The sequence below is a fragment of the Trifolium pratense genome, linkage group LG7 (assembly GCF_020283565.1).
Source record: "Trifolium pratense cultivar HEN17-A07 linkage group LG7, ARS_RC_1.1, whole genome shotgun sequence".
Lineage (NCBI taxonomy): Eukaryota > Viridiplantae > Streptophyta > Magnoliopsida > Fabales > Fabaceae > Trifolium > Trifolium pratense.
This window is the reverse complement of record NC_060065.1, coordinates 26,817,810-26,839,679: the sequence shown is the minus strand read 5'-3', so window position 1 is coordinate 26,839,679 and position 21,870 is coordinate 26,817,810. Positions and strand designations below refer to the sequence as shown.

The following is a 21,870-nucleotide window of genomic DNA, read 5'->3' as shown; positions in this document are numbered from 1 at the left end:
TATTCAATAAAACTTCATAAACTGTTAATATTGATGAGTCTCAATAACATATCAAATGATTTTTAATTTCTTTAAAAATTTGTATCAAGAATCTATATGATATAAACTTTCAATCCAATTGTGGATTTTGTAAAATGTATATTCGTTATCGAGAGATTGACAAGTGGTGCACCACTTGTCTCACTCTTTCATGTTAGCCAAAGCCTTAATCAGGATCTATTAGTCAAGTGAAATGTTTAAAATGAGACCAAAGTACATGGTATATCTTTTTAAAAGGGATAAATTATATTTTTGTTCCCTAAATTAATTTTAAATTTTACTTTCGTCTTTAAATTTTATTGTTTCACTTTGGTCCTTTTAACTAAAAACATTACATGATTTGTCTCTTAAATTTTTTTCGTTTCATTTAAATCCCTTATATTATGAATATTGAACATTTTAGTTTCTTAAATTGTCTAAGCTTTATATAACTTAAAGATAAATTTTTTCAATATTTATAATTTTTTTTTGTCAAGTAGTTTAGTGGCTAAAAATTGCAACTTAAAGACGAACAAATGGAATATCCAGGATTTAAATCCCAGCTCTTGCGTTTATATCGCTATGTCCTATCAACTTAAATGTTCAATATTTATAAAAAAAATTAGGACAAAACTTACATGCATTTCCATACATGCATTTCTTACTTTTCCTCTCACAAAGAGGTAGTTTTTTTATTAAAAAATAATTTTCTTTTATTTTTTCAAAATGAAAAAACACAAATAACCACCTCTTTGTGAGTGGAAAAGTAAAAAATGCATGTATGGAAATGCATGTAAGTTTTGTCCAAAAAAAGGACAAAACTTACATGCATTTCCATACATGCATTTCTTACTTTTCCTCTCACAAAGAGGTAGTTTTTTTATTAAAAAATAATTTTGACAATACAAAAATAATTTAAAGGACAAAAATAAAATCTAAAATTAAGTTAAAAAAAATAAAAGTGTAATTTAGCTTTTAAAAAATATGACACCTTGTGCCGTTAAAGTGTTTGGAATGGGGCCATAACATCTTAGCAATAACGCATGAAATCAAGGCAGTGTTGATGGGGAAAAGAACAAGCAAACAGAGGAGTCAATAGATCATGTTTGATATGGTTGTTGGTTTAGACCCACATGCAAAAACCAATTAAGAAGTGTAAAGGAAGAAGAGCAGAGAGACCTTGGTTGCTTTGTTCTATATATCATCTTCTGATTGATATGCACTTGAATTGGTTAGAGGTGGGGGTGGGCCAATGCTTTCATTGACACATAAACTGAAAGAAAAAAAAAACTTATTCAGGTAAGTTGTTAATGTTAAACTTTGATATGAAAACTGTATCTTCTTCTCAAGGAGAAATCTCATATAAATACAATGTAATTACATTTGAATCAGCTCAATAAATCTGTAGCTGTCATATCTACATTTAATATACAATATATATTAATTAATAGTAGTTACTATTGCCAAAATACCAGTTACAAATGCATAGCATTTGAATTTGCCATTAAGACATTAAACTTATTGACATCCCCCCTCAAATTTGCTAAAATAACAGTTACAAATGCATCAATTTGCTAACCATAAAATTGTGTCGCTGACGTGTCAATGATTTAGTGAAGATGTCAGCTGTCTGATCTGATGTGGAGACATGTGGTAGATTGATGATTCTGCGATCATAGGCTTCTTGGATAGAGTGACAATCAACCTCGATGTGCATAGTTCGTTCATGATAAACTGGATTTGCTGCAATTTGTATAGCACTAGTAGTATTTTCAGCGTGCAATGAAGTTGGTTGTGCTTAAGAGAATCCAAGTTCTGTTAGAAGACCGCGCAATCATACTATTTCAGAACAAGCAGCAGACATTGCACGATATTCTGCTTCAGTGGATGACTTTGAAACTGAATCTTGTTTCTTACACTTCCAGGAAATAGCAGCATTTCCTAGGAACATACATCAGCCAGTAGTAGACTTCCTTGTGTCCGGACAACCAGCCCAATCAACATCACTATATGCTTGAAGTTGGAGTGTCGAATCATTAGGAAAAAACAAACCACGTCTTGATGTGCCAAGGAGGTACTTAATGATACACTGCACTGCTGAAAAATGTAAATGTTGTGGTGCTTGCATGAACCTACTTACAGTGTGCACAGCGAAAAAAATATCTGGGCGAGTAATTGTTACATAAATGAGACGCGATAAAGAGTTGGATCATCAAGAAGTTCACCTTCATCTCAACGATATTTAACATTAACTTTCATGGGAGTGTCAACAATGTTTGAATTTGTGAGTCCAACAAGTTGCACAAGATCCTTAATATACTTTTGTTGATTTAAAAAAATGCTACCCCATTTTGTTGGGGAGTTGAGGGACATGATCTTTGAGATATAATCCCATTATATTGCAAGAACTCTTGAAAAGAATTTGATGTATTGTCATCCCTGAGTGTTGATCCTGCACAAGACAACCAGATTTTGAGAATTGTACTTTACAATTATTGTCAAATAACTGTCCAACTGAAATGAGATTACTAGTAAGACCAGGAGAGACAAAAACATTGTTTAGAGTTGAAGAAATATCACCCGTTGCTGTGATAGGCAATTGATTGCCATCAACAATATGTATCTTGAGATTTCCGGAATATTTGGTGATATTATTAAGAAATTGAGTATTGTTGGTCATGTGATTGGAAGCCCCAGAATCGAAGTTCCAGGGTGAACATGATTTACCTGAGAATCCCAAAGCAGAGAATGCCGAAATGATCATTTGTTGAACCATTTCAGGGGTCAAAGTTTGGACAGCAATATGAGTATTTTGTTGGACAGCAGTAGGAATAGATGAATCAACTGAAGTTGCAAAGGCTGTTGCATTTCGCTTCGGTGGCCTTATTGGACACTCTTTAATAATGTGTCCATCCTTTTTGCAATAATTGCATAATTTGTTTGGACAGTTAGAGGCATAATGTCCGGAGCGCTTACAGCAGAAACATTGAATGATACTCATGTCGTGGTTTCTTGACCTCCCTTTTGCCACATATGCCACGGGAACAGTAGATGCTTTTTGTTCTTCAAGGATTGATTGTGTAAGAAGGCGTTGCTCTTCGCGTAACAGGTCATTGAGACATGCATCCAATGAGGGTATTGGGTCTATATGCATTATTAGACTAGAGTGCATACCTTCAAAATCATATCTCAATTTCATAAGAAATTTATGAAATTGATCTCTTTCGTAGTGTCATGAACTTTTTATACTGCACTTAGTCCATCAACACCCAAATTTGAATAAACTATATCAGTGTATTCAGCCCAAAGGTTCATGAATTGAGAGTAAAAATCAGATATAGAGAGACTATCCTATTTAAAATTAGCCATGTCGTGCTCAAGCTGGAATCTACGGGCTGCATTGTTCTGACCGTAGATTTTCTTCAAGTAAGCCCACATTGTTGCTGCAGTCTTGTAAGGGTGAAGGTTCAGAACAATGTTGGGATCAACCGAACTGGTGATCCAGGTCATGACCTGAGCATCTTTGGTTTTCCATTTGGCATGTGCATCCTTATCTTTGTCTTTGTCAGGGGCAGGAGTTGTGTCATCAACATGATCTCACAAATCTTTTCCTTGGGCATATAACGAGAACTGGAATTCCCAAGATGAATAGTTTTTCCTATTAAGGCGGACCATGAAAAATCATGCTTCTCTATCGACATTGAATCGAAGAAAATTGAACACGCAAGATGACAATCTAGTTTGAAAAAGAAATAATCCAGAAAAGAAAAAAAATACCGAGAATCTTGACTAAGGGTGAAAGACACTGCTAAAGAACTCAGACTAGAATTTGGATCGGAACCTAGACTGGTACCATGTTTAACTCAAAGAATGTTAGACTCATAGAAGTTTTGATCTGAAAATTGTATCTTCTCCTCAAGGAGAAATCCCATATAAATACAATGTAATTACATTTGAATCAGCCATATAAATCTGTAGCTGTCATATCTACATTTATTATACAATATATACTAATTAATAGTAGTTACTATTGCCAAAATAATAGTTACAAATGCATAGCATTTGAATTTGCCATTAAAACATTAAACCTATTGACAGTTAATTACTAATCATTCTCATTAACCGTTGAAAAAAAAAACCCTAACATGACATGCTTCATTAAAAGATTGTTACATGCTCAAAGTCATTAGATTTGGTTTAGTGGTGAAAATTTTGGATAGTATGTATGAGGTTCTGGATTCGATCTTCTACTCCTTTGTAAATCGAAAAAAATTGTTACTTGCCCTATATTAAAATGAGTGATCCGAATTTAGCTAGCAATTGGTGCTACTTGCAATCGACTACGACTATAATCAGTGTCTCATAATTGTTCAATCTTAATCTAAGTCATCAAGGCAACATTTAACCACGATGCTCATAATTCAACCGATAGAAAATCTTTTGAGAAAGCTATCGCACTTTGCAAAGTATGAAGTATGGGTCTAATTCAAAATATTGATGTCAAACAAGGTCTTTCGACAGATGGATACTAAAAATAGTTACTTGCCTTCAGGTGTAGATTGCACTGTCACCGAGGAACCATTTAACCATTTCCAAATTTATTTCGTCAGCAGCAATGGGATATAGAGATCATCAAGTCAACAATTAACCAAATTTATAATGCCAATATTAATTGGACTTAAGGTCATCAAGAGAACATTTAATCAAAGTTTTATAGACAATAAAAATTGGAGTTATGAGTCATCGAGTCAACATGTAATAAGGGTCATCGAGACAACATTAACCGAATTTATATAACCAATAAGAATTGAACTTAAAGGTCATAGAGGTAACATCTAATAAGGGTCATCATGTATAGCCAATAAGAATTAGACTTATGGGTCATCAAAGAAACATTTAATTAAAGCCTATCGAGGCAACATATAATTGAAACTATGTAGCCAATAGGATTTAGACTTAAGGGTCTTCAATGGAACATTTAACCATATGAGAGGCATAGCCAATAAAAATTATGTCATTTTTCTCTTCCACATCATATCTAATTCTCGAGCAACCTGTTCAAAAACAACACAATAAGAAAATGTTGAAATTCAAAATTGAAATCAATTGAAAATTTAAACTCAGCATACAATAATAATGTTCACTCTATCATCAAAATTCCTAGGCAAATTACTTTATTAACATGCCACTCATATGACAGCGGCTAGAATTTTAATTTCCATTACATGATTCCAAGTGACCAACAACACCAGACCACAAACCTGCCATAAAGGTAGAAATTCATTTTAGGTTATGATCTTCAGCAGCTGCATCCTTGACTCAAAATTAGTAAACAATATAAAGATCAAAATGATAATAGTGCCATTTGATTTAGTTTTGACCAGGTGACTAAGATATAAAGATCAAGAGATGGAATACATATTAGCAATGAATTACTACAACAAAACTGCTTTGTAGCGTCGGACCAAATGAGAAGCTAAAGGGCAAAAAGGGGACGCTACAAGGAATTTAGCATCTGCTTAGCGTTTATGTCGTGACAGACACTTAAATGCCTGAAACTAGACAGTTGCGTCCAGCAGACGCAATTTGACGTCCGTCAGAGGAGACACTATGTTGACGCTACAATCACAGGTATACGGCAGACACTTGGTTGTTGCCATAAGAGTCCGTTTGGCGGACGCTGTTTCTAGTGTCTGCTCTATCCCGAAGCTATTTATTTTACCAATAGAGTCCGTTTATGGAATTGCAAATGTTCAATAACATTATATAAAATAGTTTAGCCCAAAATGTTATATTTGAAAAGTATAAGCACCGAGACATAGCTTAGCTCTTCCCCAAATTAAATTGATTAAGCTGCAAAACATGACATTGGTATTAATGAAATAGCGTGAATAAGACAGAAAAGAAGAAACCATGACATATATAGCTGATGGTTTGTCACCTTCATTTGTTCCCACTTTGTGCTAGGTATAATATTAATAACCCTCTGTTTGCTGCTATTTATATCCTGAAAAGATCCCTTTGTCCCCAATGGACTTGAGAAGCGAGATCTCACGAATCTAGTAATGCGAGTCCAGATCTAACATCAAACACCGATTCAAACCAGTTAGTGTATGACGCAACGAAAAATTCATGCAAAAGTGTGTGATATTAATTAAACCAAGCAGAGCATGAAACCGAGTTAGTACAATTACCTTTTAAGCTTATATCCTATTTAAGGTTAGACCCCAAACACAAGCCATCATAGGTGGTTCATGCCTTAAACATTAACATCATCAGTTACAAATTCTATCACAACATTAGAAGTAAAGAATCAAGTGTTTCGAACCTATTTAAAAAATGGCTTATCTTTTGGAAGTAAAGAATCACGTGTTTCAAACCTATTTAAAAAATGGCTTATCTTTTGAGATGATTTAACTACTTATAAAACCAGTATCATTTCACCAATCACCATCAACTTGAATCCTTCCACATTTCACTGGACTAACCTATTGGTCATAAAAACAATCATACAAGTTAGATTTGCTTGCATATCACGGTTCCAATCTAATCTAATTAAGCATATGCATGAAAACAGAAGCAAATTGCAATATAATAAGGTATAGACATGAAAACAACAAATTGCAACCTGTGCAAATACAGAAGCAATCAACTAATGCAGCAACAACATAATGAGATTGAAAAAGAAATCCATACTTATATACTTTAACAAATCATATACTCAACACTCAAGCAAATCAATTCAGTTGAGTACAAACATCAATAACAATAACTACGTTTGCACCCTAAGTTAGAAATTGAAATATAAATTCATTGAAACTGAAAATAAAATTGAGAGAAGATTATGAAAATCATTAAGTTGTAATCCTTCTTCTAGCGTCTCATAAACCTAGGAATACAAAATCAGCATTATTTAAAGTGAAAGCTCACCTAGAACAGTCATTAGAAGTATATATGAAAGACTTGCCTTCTCATAATTGGCTACACGAGTTTTAATGTCTCGGAGCCCAGCCTCAAAATCTTGCCTGCAAAAGAAAAGTTAATTGCATTTGCCCACCACGTCCACTGGCCATGTCAATCATTTTTATGTAATCCTTCTTCATGCAAAAATAAACTGGATAATCTAAATAGACTTTCACTGAAAATTAGAATCATATATCTAGGATTGATTTTCCTTAAAGCTCAAGTTATTAGGGGACGGTTCAAAGTATTATACTTGTATATCTCTAAATAAAAAAATAAAAAAGATTTACCTCAATTGCAGAACCAATCATCTCGATAAAGCGATCAAATACACTTGTCCTTTCAGCTTCAAATGATTTCCAGTGGAGAAGACATTTGTAAATGGTGAATGCAGCAATAGGCTTTCCATGATGGAATCCAATATTTTTCATAACACAATTGATAAGGGAATCAACATTTTCCTACATTTGAAATAAGAGTTAAAAAGATGAACATAGTAGCATAAAGAACTGGAATATTAGATGTAAAATTTTAAGCACACGCATGTTGACGTTCAATGTATGATCTCCTTGATTTGCTATCAGACTCTGTACCAAACTTTTTCACAGGTGTGTCAGTCTGTGTTTCCTGCAAAGACAACTCATTTTAGATACCATTCAACATAAAAGCTGGCATGCTATAGAAAGAGAATGTAGATAAGATTATAAACTAATGCACTTACAGTAGCTTTCTGATCTTCTACCAAATGGTGACCACTATGCAAATCCATTGGAAGTATATATGTGGCAGTAACTGCAAAAGAACAAAAAGCATTTTGAGATGAAGAAAAATAGAAAAGTCAATTTAGTTATTTAACAGTCTACTCACGGTTGACGCCAAGCCGCCATTCCAGCATGGGCTTCAAACTGTGAAGGGCTTATCTGTTTAATCGTGAACAAAAATCATAAAGCTTATCTTAGCATTTGCACTTGTACAAAAATAAGGTAGTTGGTGCCGATAGGTATATGACCATACCTCTACATCACAACAACCACAGACTATACCATTTCCTTGTTTGTAACCTCCAAGTAGTTTCTGAAAAGCACATCATTCAAGTCACATATTTAAGAAAAATAAAAATAACGTGCAGATCAATCCATAAACACAAAATATCAAGAGATAATATCAAGACGCGTGTCCTTTGACATAGTAAGCCAACTCAGCACCGTCTGGTAGGCCATTAGGCATAAAAAGTAACTTGTGCAAATCATTGTCCCTGAAAAAAGATAAATCCAATTCAAATTTCAAACTTCAGTAGCTAAGATACTTCGGTTCAAATGTTAGATTTTTTAATTGATATACCTTGACTTGCTTTTGAATGATTGCTTCGCCTTCTTTCCTGTTCTGGAGCCTCTCTGTTTCGGCTTTTTATCCTTCATGTCAGTCTGGAATAGCACCTGCATTTCTTCTGTCCTTGAAGAGGAAGGCTTTCTACTTATGTAAATTGATTGTATACGTTTGCAACCCGCTCTAAGATATCTTTGAAGTCAGGCTTCCCAAGACCACTGTCATTTGTGAAAAATTTGAATCCATTCCTGTTGAAAGGCAGATGACTTTCTGTTCACACACAGGGACATTTAATAATTAATCCATAACTTCATATCAAAGTTCACTAAAAATTAAAATAAAACAAAATAATGGATACAAAAAAGTAAAAGTCACCCGTCCATAAAGGACAACATCTAGGCTAGCACCACCAAGACCATGAGAAATCACATTCTGAAATTGGATAAGTTGATATCATCCATTAGAAAACAATGTTTAAAACTGCCAAAAGATAAAGAATAAAACCAATTCTGTCAATGGATACCAATTCTGTCAATGGATAATGAAGTAAAATTTGATCAAGGACTAAACTTACTGTTCCTTGAAGTACGAACATGACTAAACTGAATTTGACCATGCAGGAACAAAATCATTAGAACAGCAGGGTTACATATGGGTTGCATTGGGAGGTAACCCGTCATTATTTCACTCATTATGCAGTTGGAACTGACATCACTGAAAGAAAGTAAATCATTTCATGACAATAAAGTGAACACATCATACTGATAGAACTTCAAACATAAAAGGACTTGCATTATCTTCAAATTTGTAGATTATAATGCGAGGTTCCAAGATATCCCAGTTAGGTTCAATCCTTGAATTTTATTGCATGAGTACAGAGAGAGCAAGTATAATGTTTATCAGTTGCATTATAATATGAAATAATAGGATATCAAGATTAGATTAGTTGCATTTACAGGGGTATCATACGGCACAGAAATTGCCATTTAAACAAAAAAAACAAAAAAAAAAGATCAAATCAAGGAATTGCAAATGTTCAATAACATTATATAAAATAGTTTAGCCCAAAATGTTAAATTTCAAAAGTATAAGCACCGAGACATAGCTTAGCTCTTACCCAAATTAAATTGATTAAGCTGCAAAACATGACATTGGTATTAATGAAATAGCCTGAATAAGACAAACAAGAAGAAACCATGACATATATAGCTGATGGTTTGTCACCTTCATTTGTTCCCACTTTGTGCTAGGTATAATAACCCTTTGTATGCTGCTATTTATATCCTGAAAAGATCTCTTTGTTCCCAATGGACTTGAGAAGCGAGATCTCACGAATCTAGTAATGCGAGTCCAGATCTAACATCAAACGCCGATTCAAACCAGTTAGTGTATGACGCAACGAAAAATTCGTGCAAAAGTGTATGATATTAATTAAACCAAACAGAGCATGAAATCGATTTAGAACAATTACCTTTTAAGCTTATATCCTATTTAAGCTTAGACCCCAAACACAAGCCATCATAGGTGGTTCATGCCTTAAACATTAACATCATCAGTTACAAATTCTATCACAAAATTAGAAGTAAAGAATCAAGTGTTTCTAACCTATTTAAAAAATGGCTTATCTTATGGAAGTAAAGAATCAAGTGTTTCAAACCTATTTAAAAAATGGCTTATCTTTTGAGATGATTTAACTACTTATAAAACCAGTATCATTTCACCAATCACCATCAACTTGAATTCTTCCACATTTCACTGGACTAACCTATTAGTCATAAAAACAATCATACAAACAACCTTTATCACAAGTCTCTTGTGAGATTTGCTTGCATATCACGGTTCCAATCTAATCTAATTAAGCATATACATGAAAACAGAAGCAAATTGCAATATAATTAGGCAAAGACATGAAAACAACAACAACAAATTGCAACCTGTGGAAATACAGAAGCAATCAACTAATGCAGCATCAACCTTCTTGCAAGCAGTGACTTCATCAGAACTAACATAATTAAAAACGTAAAATAAATCAAGATTTTAGAATAATAAAAATCTAATAGGCTGATAAGGAAGGAAGATTAACAACTTATATACCTACGATCCAAAGCTTCAGGTGCAAGAAGCCCGAATCGATCCACGAATTCATCAAACGTTTTTCTGGTGGGATAGCCAGCGCAGCTTATCCTGATTGCCTCCATGACACCCTACAAGCAGGCATACTATGTAATAAGCACAAACACACAAGCTACAATTTAAACTTCAATTATCACTTTAACTATATCCAGATCAGGACAAAAGTGCAAGCAGACTTACTCCACAGCGCAGTTGCTGCAAAACATTTTTGTGCTCAAAAATTGCTGGCTTGAGAAGATTATCGGGTCTAACACAACGAATGTAGTGTGGCTCAGCTCAGTGGAACTAAGAATTTCAAGTAGTGCTTGTAATTGTTGCTGCAGGACATAGGAACAAGGATATCAAAAGTGCATAAGGAGGATGAAAACCAAATCATATTCTGTCAAAAAGAGAATTAAAGGGGATTCATACAAAGAGAATTAGAGGTTCTAATTGACAATTGTCAAATAAATTTGATATTATTATTAGATAAAATTTTATAATCACATAAATATTTTTAATTACTATTCTATTTAAAAAAATATTGTATAATTTTAAAACCCATAAATTCAACGATCCTTAGGTCTCTGTTTTGAATATACAAACTAGAGATGCCAACAATTATCAAGAATAAAATCTCACTCACAAACAAACCTGATTGAAATGTTGCTGGAGCTTTTCATTGGTCAAATTAATACAGAACTGCTCAAAACTGCAACGTAAACAGAACAGCTAGGTATCAAACACAATCTACAGCTCTACCATTATTTATTAGAGACATAGACTATCAATACTGATAGATGACAAGGAAATAAATTTCTTTAGAATTAAGTTTAATTGATATGTTGGGATGTTTTAAGGGGATAAAAATGGAGTATTTCAAGTTGGAGAGGTTTGCAATACAGTGGAGTGAAAATATAAAAGACCTAAAATGAGTTTATATAGAGTTTCACCCCTCACCTTACAAACTGCTTTCATAAGCATGAGTTAGGCTCAATATAAAACCTAATACACATTAACTAACAACAAAATGTGCAGCAATAATGCACCTGGTTAGTCTTGAAACTCTCAAAACCATAAATATCCAGCATGCCGGTTAAGGACTTTGAGTCAGGATCATGACCAATTGAATTATTAATTTTATCAACCAGCCTGCAAAAGATGACAAAACTTACAGGCACAGAACTTGGAATAAATTGACCAATTTATCAGTAAATAAATCAAAGGTTCAAGCTGTATTTTGGTGCAATCTGCTCAAAGACTTACCAGTCAAACAACCTCGAGTACACAACCTTAGCTAAAGCATCTCGGCTCAGTGTAGCAGCTTCGGGATCCAGGCATTTTATAATAGTTTCATCACGAGTAACAATTATACGCTTGCAAAGAGAATCTTATTCCAGATCACACTTTAAGAACAGCATTATGAACTTATTCCAACAAAATCCATTGCTCTCCTTGTATCACAATATTCTTTAAATTCATCATATCCTTCCAACTCATAGCAATTTGTTTGATTTAGATAATGAAAGGTTCTAGGGTTTCCTAATTTGTACTTCTGAACAACCTGCCAAAGATAAATAATATAAAAATATCAGGAAAAATAAAAAAATTTGAATCCAAAAAGTTACAAACAAACTTAATATTAACAGTTACAGCAGCAAGCTTTGCTATAATTAAGCTAAAGGGACACATCTTACAACAAACAATAAGTGTTTTAAATAATATATAAAAATGATGAGGAAAAGAAACCAACTCTTGTTTTCTACCAAACCACTACATAGGTCCATTGCTAGACATATCACTCTGATTGTCAGTTACTTATATTTATGATTCGATAGAGGAATCAACTAATGTATGCATAAACAAATGCTCTGCATTTACATATTGATTTGTTCCAATCTTTCTGCCACCTTAATTTTGATTCAGCACAAAAGAAACTCAATTACCTCTGGAGGTGCAGCACAAAGCATATAGAAACAGTGATAATTCCTCTCTGGATCCGACAACTGGCAAACACGTGATCTTTCCAGCAGGTAAGTCCTGATAGCAGCTCCAGAAATTCTTCCCTTCTGGTCAAATTGAATCTCCACAAACTTACCAAAACAATTGCATAAGTCACAAGTGAGAGTTAAAAAATAGTACAAATAAGACAGAAGTATAAAATTTGCACTGCACCAATATAAGGGAAAACCCCCTACCTTGAATTATTGTTTCTAACAGTCTATGCATTTCCAAAGGCTTCTAGAACAGGATTGGACTGAAATTAATCAGAAAAGGGGGGCAAATGAGATCAATTAAGTGGATGTGAGATATGACATAAGGTTTCCACAAATTTAGACCCAGGAAAAGGTTGAGAAACAACATAAATAAATGGTAGTCAAACAGGTTGCCAAAATGCCAATTCTATAAAGGATTAATTTTATTACCTCCAGGACTTTCTGCCAAAATGTCAAACATTAGCTCTCCCTCCCATGTAAGAAACGTAGCGCATAAGTAACTTTGTGCTTTCTGTTTTACCAGCCCCACTTTCACCACTAACCAATATTGACTGGCTGATTCCCTCATTGATCAAAAGCCTAAACGGCTAGTGTAAAAAAAAAAGCATAAACGGTAAAAAAAAAAAAGTAATTACACGATACTCAGATTGTTAAAAAGTCATAGTTTTAGTTTCTTACAAAGTTCTCTTTCATAGTACAAAGAATAGTGTTGAGGGAATCAATAATACTCTGCCATGGGAGAATCTTTATTAAAAGATCGGCCAGATCTTAAGACTCCCTTTGATGTTCTTGGTGCGTGTATACAGCATTATGAATTGCATGAGTAACAGTATTTAAAAAAAAATAAACTTCGGAGAAGATATGACAGCTGAGGATTATAATAAGACATTCAACATTACTTATCCCATTCAGATTCTGTTAAACAATTGTATTCAAAATACCTATGCCAACTCTTTCTTCAAGTTGTCCCGCAAGATACCATATATTTTCTCCACATAGGCCGTGAGCTGTTGCTTGAAAAGCAAAGCAGGATACATAGCCTCTACTTTGCGTACAACCTCCAATCGGGCAGGAAGGTTGGCAGAAGAAGGAGATGACCGAAATCCCTGCAATTCAGGTAACAAATAAATATGAAATCTTAAGTGGCAAAGGGAGAATAGATTACAAACACTGTAAGATTATTACCATAGTCATTCTGCAAAAGAGGGATGTTGGATTTGGTGGTTTTCTAACTGGGGTTGCGTCATTTGAACAACCAGATTTTAAACTTTGTTGGAGCAGAAACAATAGTGCAGATGTATTTGACAGCCAGTAAGCCATGAGATCATTGTCGTCATGATTCTGGAAAGTAAGCAAGGAAGAAAAAAGTTAGATTGGATAAGGGATCATTACGTAATTTTACAATACAAGAAAAAACCATATCATAGACTTTCACTGAAAATTAGAATCATATATCAAGGATTAATTTTCCTAAAAGCTCAAGTTATTAGGGGAAGGTTCAAAGTACTATACTTTTATATCTCTAAATAAATAAAAAATTACCTCAATTGCAGAACCAATCATCTGGATAAGGCGATCAAATACACTTGTCCTTTCAGCTTCAAATGATTTCCAGTGGAGAAGACATTTGTAAATGGTGAATGCAGCAATAGGCTTTATATGATGGAATCCAATACCTTGCTCTTTTGCACTCTTAAACGAACTTTTAAGGCCAATTTCTTCTTCTCTTTTGGCCTAAAAGGTAGTGAAAATGCAGATTAGTTCTTCATATTATGAACAAATATATTTTGGAGTAGAAAGTCTAAATAGCAACAGAAAGTTTAAGATAACATATAACAGATTTATCAATGGCATATATCATTGAACTCGTATGATTAAGCTTACAAATAGAGGGAATTTATAATTAAATGCATAGTCTTCCAATAAAAAAATTAAAGTAATCAAATACAAGCATCGAGGGAATTTATAATTAAATGCATAGTCTTCCAATAAAGAATTAAAGTAATCAAATACAAGCATCGAGGGAATTTATAATTAAATGCATAGTCTTCCAATAAAGAAATTAAAGTAATCAAATACAAGCATCATAAAACAAACAAAAAATAATGGTGTTCTAATTTTATAAGGACCATAATGATAGACCAAAGAACCCATTAAGCCAAAGTTTTATAAATCCTAAAACAAGGAACCCATTTTGAAAGATTAACCTAAAACAATAAATCCTAATATCCTAAGGAAAGAAAATAGAATTGAAAGAATAATAGCTAAGAATTGAAATCAAAAACCCGGGTGAGAAACATTGAAATTAAGAAACTTGGAAGATTCTGCTCCTGGAATTGTTTCAAGTTACCTTCAGCTTGTTTCCTCATAGCACCATCCACTGCTTGGGCATTTAATAGGATCTGTGTAACTTCCATTGCCATCTGAAACTATAATATACAGAACACATAGCATAAGTAAAGGCATGAAAACTAAATGTTAGCGGCCAACACTCGGTGGGATTTAGTCCCACATCGGATAGATAGGACTCTTGAGAAGAGTTTACAAAGAGGAGGCAATCCTCACCTTACAAGCCGGTTTTGTAAGGATGAGTTAGGCCTCGATATTCGTGACATGATATCAGAGCCTATCGGGTCTATCATTGGGCTTCCGACATCGTTCACGCTTCAGGCCCATTGGGCCGGGCTGAAGCGTGAGGGGGTGTGTTAGCGGCCAACACTCGGTGGGATTTAGTCCCACATCGGATAGATAAGACTCTTGAGAAGAGTTTATAAAGAGGAAGCAATCCTCACCTTACAAGCCGGTTTTGTAAGGATGAGTTAGACCTCGATATTCGTGACACTAAAGAATAGTCACAAAACTAGCAACAAAAACTTGTTAGATGTGTAATAAAGCTACTGGGAACTTAACAACAAACTATAACTAAACCACATAACAATATATAAATTAAATCAGCAAAAAGGGTAAAGCTCAATAACCATACGCATGTTCTCAATATCATGTTAAGAATGGGTAATACAAGGGGCAAAGAACTAGGAAAAAATATAAAATAACATGTTGAAAGCATAAAGGATTGAGAACAAAAACGCCAAAGTGATTCTGGACATTAAACAAAGGGATTTCACAGCAAGAGATAAGTTAAACGAGTTGCATATAAACTCAAGCATTTTCAATAGGCATGATGATTTGACCAAGACCACCCATAAACCCTAATCTGACCAACATAAACCCAATACTACTTTATAACAATAACAATAAAACAGGCATAAGCTAATAGTATATGAAATTAGTAATGAGACTGCAAATAATAAACAAATAAGAAACAATCAATAAACCGGATAATCAAAATAGAGTACAAAAATACATTTAACCTACATTTAATCAAGGGTAAATAGGGTTTTACCCCCCTGCAAAATAGGCGAATTTTGCTTTACCCCCTGCAAAATAATTTTTTTGGATTGCCCCCCTATAAAATGAAGATTCTATGTTAAACCCCCCTAGTTGCACAACAAGGCAGATGACATGGCAGAATCTTGACGTGGCACGCATACGTGAAATTTATTATTATTTTTATTTAGTTTTTAATTGCCACATAGTTTTTTTATTTTTTGAAGGAATTGCCATGTAACTTTAAGTGACACATGGATTAATTATCTATTCATTTTTTTAAAAGAAAAATCACATTATTAAAATTCATCTCTTCTTATTTCAAAAATAAAAATAAAAATAATTTCTTCCATTCTTCGTCATTCTACCACAGGGTTGCACAACCATGGATTCCTAACAAAGCATTGACCACCACTCGTTTTTCCGACATGAAACCACCACTTTTCGATCCGTTCTTCAAGCTCTCACACACTCCGTCTTGGATTTTTGTACTCCTGTTCAAGCCGCCACCATTCCTTTACTGTGTAGCTTCAAAGACGTCGTCGTCGACGCCGCCATCGGTTCAAGAAAAACCCTTGCTTTCGTTATTCCACTTGTAGAAATTCTTCGACGCAATTCTTGATTGATTTCATGAACAAGGCGTTGGAAAGGAACTTTTCGGATCTGAATCTGTGTGCCTTTTTTACTCCGCCGTTTGCCTGAGTTGATTTACGAGCAGCCTTTGTTGCTATATGCTTCCGAGGAGCCCTTTCACCTTGCGATCTGTTTGCTTTGTTGGTGATGGTGATGAGTTTTTTCTTTCTTTTTTTTTTTCACTACGTGATGGTGATGAAATTGATTAAAGGGAATGATGTTGTTGAGGATATTAATGAGAAAGTGGAGATTGAGAATTTGATTAAAGGGAATTTGATGATGAGAGATTCTAGTGGATTTCTATGTTCCATCTAATAAAATTTTGATGATTTCAAAAATAATAATAATATGGGTTTGATGAATTTATGGGAATGGTTTATTGGAATGAGTTTGAGGAAGATAATTGTTGTTGAAGACGAAGATTTAGGGTTCATCAATTTGAAATTTTGGGGTGCAAAGAGAGTTGTTGAAGATTAAGATTTATGAGTTTTTTAAGTTTTGTTTAAGGAAAAAAAAAGTCTAGGTTTGTTTTTATGATTTTATTAATTTTTTAAGTTTAGTTTAAAAAAAATTACACCTATTAACTGACATGGCATAAATAATAAATAAAAATAATAATAAATTCCACATATGCGTGTCACGTCAAGATTCTGCCATGTCATCTGCCTTGTTGTGCAATCAGGGGGGTTTAACATAGAATCTTCATTTTATAGAGGGGGAATCCAAAAAATTTATTTTGCAGGGGGGTAAAGCAAAATTCGCCTATTTTACAGGGGGGTAAAACCCTATTTACCCTTTAATCAAAATCTGTGTAACTTCCATTTAACCGGATAACAAAACGAACTGATTCTAATCAAAAACAAAGAAATAAAATTAATCTACGGAAGTAAAAATATCCAGCATTGATAACAAACTCGGATCAAACAAATCCTCATACTGTTACCTTGATATAATGGTGGAATACATTATAATAATTTATAGAGTCAATAACAATGAATATATTTTGGGTCAATATATCACTCCGGCATATCAAATATAGGGTATCTAGTCTAAGTCATCGAGGCAAAATTTAACCACAATGCTCATAATTCAACCGATAGAAAATCTTTTGAGAAAGCTATCGCAATTTGCAAAGTATGAAGTATGGGTCTAATTCAAAATATTGATGTCAAACAGGGTCTTTCGACAGAAGTTTGAAACTTTCTAGATAATCGAGAAAAAATGGATACCTTTTTTCAAGCAAAATCTTGTTAATTATGTCATTTTTCTCTTCCACCTCAGATCTAATTCTCGAGCAACCTGTTCAAAAACAACACAGATTAGTGCATGTTGAATTTCAAAATTGAACTGAATCGAAAATGGATACTAAAAATAGTTACTTGCCTTCAGGTGTAGATTGCACTGTCACCGAGGAACCATTTAACCATTTCCAAATTTATTTCGTCAGCAACAATGGGATATAGAGATCATCAAGTCAACAATTAACCAAATTTATAATGCCAATTATTAGAATTTATGAGGCCTATACTCAACCACAAAAGCTAGCTTCAGAGTTGAGGTTTGCACTACACTTATAAAGGCTATCTTTACCATATCTCTAGCCAATGTGGGACTTCTAACACACCCCCTCACGTCCAGAACTGAACAAGCTGGAACGTGAAATCAACAACAACGGGTGGCCCAAATATGGGAGGTCTCAACAACAAACAACAAATGGATCTAGGATAGGCTCTGATACCATATTAGAATTTATGAGGCCTATACTCAACCACAAAAGCTAGCTTTAGAGTTGAGGTTTGCACTACACTTATAAAGGCTATCTTTACCATATCTCTAGCCAATGTGGGACTTCTAACACCAATATTAATTGGACTTAAGGTCATCAAGAGAACATTTAATCAAAGTTTTATAGACAATAAGAATTGGAGTTATGGGCTATCGAGTCAACATTTAACAATGGTCATCGAGACAACATTAACTGAATTTATATTTATATAACCAATAAGAATTGAACTTAAAGGTCATAGAGGCAACATCAAATAAGGGTCATCATTGTATATAGCGAATAAGAATTAGACTTAAGGATCATCAAAGAAACATTTAATTAAAGCCTGTCGAGGCACATATAATTGAAACTATGTAGCCAATAGGATTTAGACTTAAGGGTCTTCAATGGAACATTTAATCATATGAGAGGCAGAGCCAATAGAAATTTGAATCCAAGCATTATCAAGGCAGCATATTACCATCTTAAAATAATTTATAGAGTCAATAACAATGAATATATGTTGGGTCAATATATCACTCCGGCATATCAAATATAGGGTATCTAGTCTAAGTCATCGAGGCAACATTTAACCACGATGCTCATAATTCAACCGATAAAAAAACTTTTGAGAAAGCTATCGCACTTTGCAAAGTATGAAGTATGGGTCTAATTCAAAATATTGATGTGAATCAGGGTCTTTCGGCAGAAGATTGAAACTTTCTAAATAATCGAGAAAAATTAAAGCAAAATCTTGTTAATTATGTCATTTTTCTCTTCCACATCATATCTAATTCTCGAGCAACCTGTTCAAAAACAACACAATTAGAAAATGTTGAAATTCAAAATTGAAATCAATTGAAAATGTAAACTCAGCATACAATAATAATGTTCACTCTATCATCAAAATTCCTAGGCAAATTACTTTATTAACTCGCCACTCATATGACAGCGGCTAGAATTTTAATTTCCATTACATGATTCCAAATGACCAACAACACCAGACCACCAACCTGCCATAAAGGTAGAAATTCATTTAAGGTTATGATCTTTAGCAGCTGCATCCTTGACTCAAACTAAGTAAACAATGTCAAGACTCAAAATGAAGGCAAAAACCTCACGAGAAAGCATCATATATGTACATCAAGTTCTGTGATAGAAAACATTCAACTTCTTTACTTGAAATGTATATAAATTCATGTATGAAATTATCTAAAAATGTTCTAATTAATAAGGAAAATGAATCACCTAAACGACATCAACCTCAAAGGGAGAACTATCTCAAGTCTAAACCAGTTTGGCATATCACACATCACAACAATACCCAAAATAACATACATATTGATCACAAGCAACAGCACATTAAGCTTAAAAAAATTAACAATTGAAAAAACATGACAGTTTAAGCAACAAATTAATAATCACCTCTTGTTCAGATTTGAACTGAATTCTAGTGCTAAGTTCACAAGGACCAAGTCCAAGATAATTGGAGCAGTCAAAATTGAATCTTCGCATGTGTTCTTTCCAATTGTGTTCTTTCCACCCATAACTATCTCAAGTCTAAATATCGCTAAAGTGTCCCCCACATAAGGCTCGTACTGCAAATTAACAAACCAATTAATTAACTGATTAATCATAGATTACTACTTCAAATAAAAAAGACAGAATATAAGTTATGTACCTTAACACTACAAGAAATAAGGAAAGCGGCGACCATTCAATATAAGCATTAGCGTCGGTTCTAACCGTCGCTAATTGCTTAATGCAGCGGTTGGCCAAGCATCACTAATTGCGGCGTCGCTATGACATTCAGTGGCGGTTCTAGAGAACCGTTGGAATAACCGCTGCTACGACAATAGCATCGCTTTTTGTTGATGTTTCCGGTGGTTCACGACCGCTGCAACATATTATTTTTCCCAAAAAAAAAATATTTTTTTTTTCAAAAAACCATCCATATTTAATATTTTTTTCCTTTTCATTTTATGAAAATTCTAAAATAAAACCAAAAAGTCCTACAGTCTAAGAATTGTATACCATTAATTAAAAAAAAGACCTACATTCACAACTTGACTTATTTACTTTACAAAAAACAAATTTTTTTATGAGACATCCTGAAGTGGAATACACAAACTGATTCAGCAACTTCTCTTGCAAATGGACATCCTCAAGCAAAAATAATACTCACAAACTTTAAATTATACAATTTAAACACAAGGGCATAAAGTACAACTTCAATACTACCAGTTTGCGATACTATTATGGTTGATCCAGCTACATAAAGTGGAACCTTTTTACCCACCAAGTTCACTGATACAAGACGACAACTTTTTCTTGGCTGAAAGTGTTTCTTCAACTGCAATAAATTAATTAATTCAACATTAACATGTTACTTGCATTCCAAGATATTTTCAATGTCACTACTATTTAGTTTAATGTTAAGAATGATCTTACCTTGCTGGTTGTGATACTGACGTCCGAGTAAACAAGATTGATAGGCGACATAGATTCCAAAAAATGTAGCAGGGTTGCATATGTTCATGTGATTAAGAGTCATAATTCTTGTTGGGACACCAGTGAAGTCTGTGTACCCTCCCAAACATAGAAACTACGTACTGTAAGCTCTGCATTATTAATCAATAATCACAATGTCAAACACTACTATTTACTTTTCCAATGAAGATTTTAAGCAACAAGTACATACTAGATACTACCATTACTAATTTCAGGTTGATATGTGATTTTTCCAAGCAAAATGTAGGAATTCAATTAGTAACTATAAAGTTATTTTGAAGTTGAAAAATCCATTTCTACTTTCAAGGATATAGAATCTTTCTGTCACAGTTAATATCAGCCAACAACAGATAGAAACTAAAATGGAAGAAAAGTCATCAAACAGATTCTGAATTAGCATTTATTTATTTAGTCTTGATGTCTTCAAGAGAAAGTGGTCCACAAACAATATTCACGACATTTTTATTTTCACTATAAATTTACCAATCAATATACATCTGGAAAATGGAAATGTGACGAGCATGAAAAGATCGTCGAGCACAACTCCGTCTTTGGTTATTAGATAATCTAATTCATCTGCTACTATCATTCTGTTACAATGGTGGCATATTACTATTTTTTAGAATCCAAGTTACCAAAACAAGCACCCAAATTACCAAAATAAGCATTAGAGGAAATCATCTATGTTTCTTACATCATGTTCGTTGAAGGAGATATATGAAAATACATGTTCTGAAGTTGCTTTAAAGGTGTGCCTGAGCCTTTTTTCCCAGGGTTTTGTATCCAATGGGTCAGCCAACTAAGTAATGTTATATTCAATTAAACTTGCATAGGCCTTCCTGGTTCCTAGCTACCTTTGTGAAAATATCAGTTGTAACCTAGAAGTTGACTTGCTCTATAAATTTATTTGAACAGTTTATGTAATTTATGATTTGTCAACATTAAAATCTCATAATATAGCATGTTTTCTTTAACCATTTAAACTGTCACATTATTAAATTAAACAAGGGAAATAATTGACCTTAAATGTAAAAATAAACTCACAGGAAATCTTGAAGGATTGAACATATTCGGGTCACAATGAATAGTTGGATTATGATGTATTGATTTAGCCTCAATATTGATGTTCCACCCTTTCTTGATCTTTGAATCCTATAT

The 21,870-nt window shown here is 33.7% G+C and overlaps 2 long non-coding RNA genes across 33 annotated transcripts; both read right to left on the bottom strand.

The window, feature by feature from the left end:
- Positions 1-4,786: 4,786 nt before the first annotated feature.
- On the bottom strand, positions 4,787-13,485 carry LOC123895367. Of its 32 annotated transcripts, XR_006804293.1 has the most exons (22): positions 13,095-13,355; positions 12,846-13,003; positions 12,618-12,676; positions 12,366-12,512; positions 11,686-11,983; positions 11,469-11,571; positions 11,074-11,131; positions 10,621-10,757; positions 10,402-10,511; positions 9,779-10,309; positions 9,425-9,663; positions 8,882-9,021; positions 8,323-8,739; positions 7,996-8,236; positions 7,849-7,901; positions 7,703-7,773; positions 7,272-7,608; positions 6,949-7,043; positions 6,213-6,506; positions 5,960-6,097; positions 5,192-5,279; positions 4,787-5,072 (listed from the first exon to the last, which is right to left on the bottom strand). It is a non-coding gene; the product is annotated as an uncharacterized LOC123895367 (long non-coding RNA). The 32 variants fall into 32 exon arrangements; XR_006804311.1 differs by having other exon boundaries at positions 5,192-5,871; positions 5,960-7,608; positions 9,425-9,443; positions 9,532-9,663; XR_006804309.1 differs by adding an exon at positions 13,358-13,485 and having other exon boundaries at positions 5,192-5,871; positions 5,960-7,608; positions 8,882-9,663; positions 13,095-13,204.
- A 542-nt stretch (positions 13,486-14,027) lies between these two features.
- On the bottom strand, positions 14,028-17,742 carry LOC123895368. Its single transcript, XR_006804323.1, has 3 exons — positions 17,666-17,742; positions 14,767-14,845; positions 14,028-14,150 (listed from the first exon to the last, which is right to left on the bottom strand). It is a non-coding gene; the product is annotated as an uncharacterized LOC123895368 (long non-coding RNA).
- Positions 17,743-21,870: the final 4,128 nt, after the last annotated feature.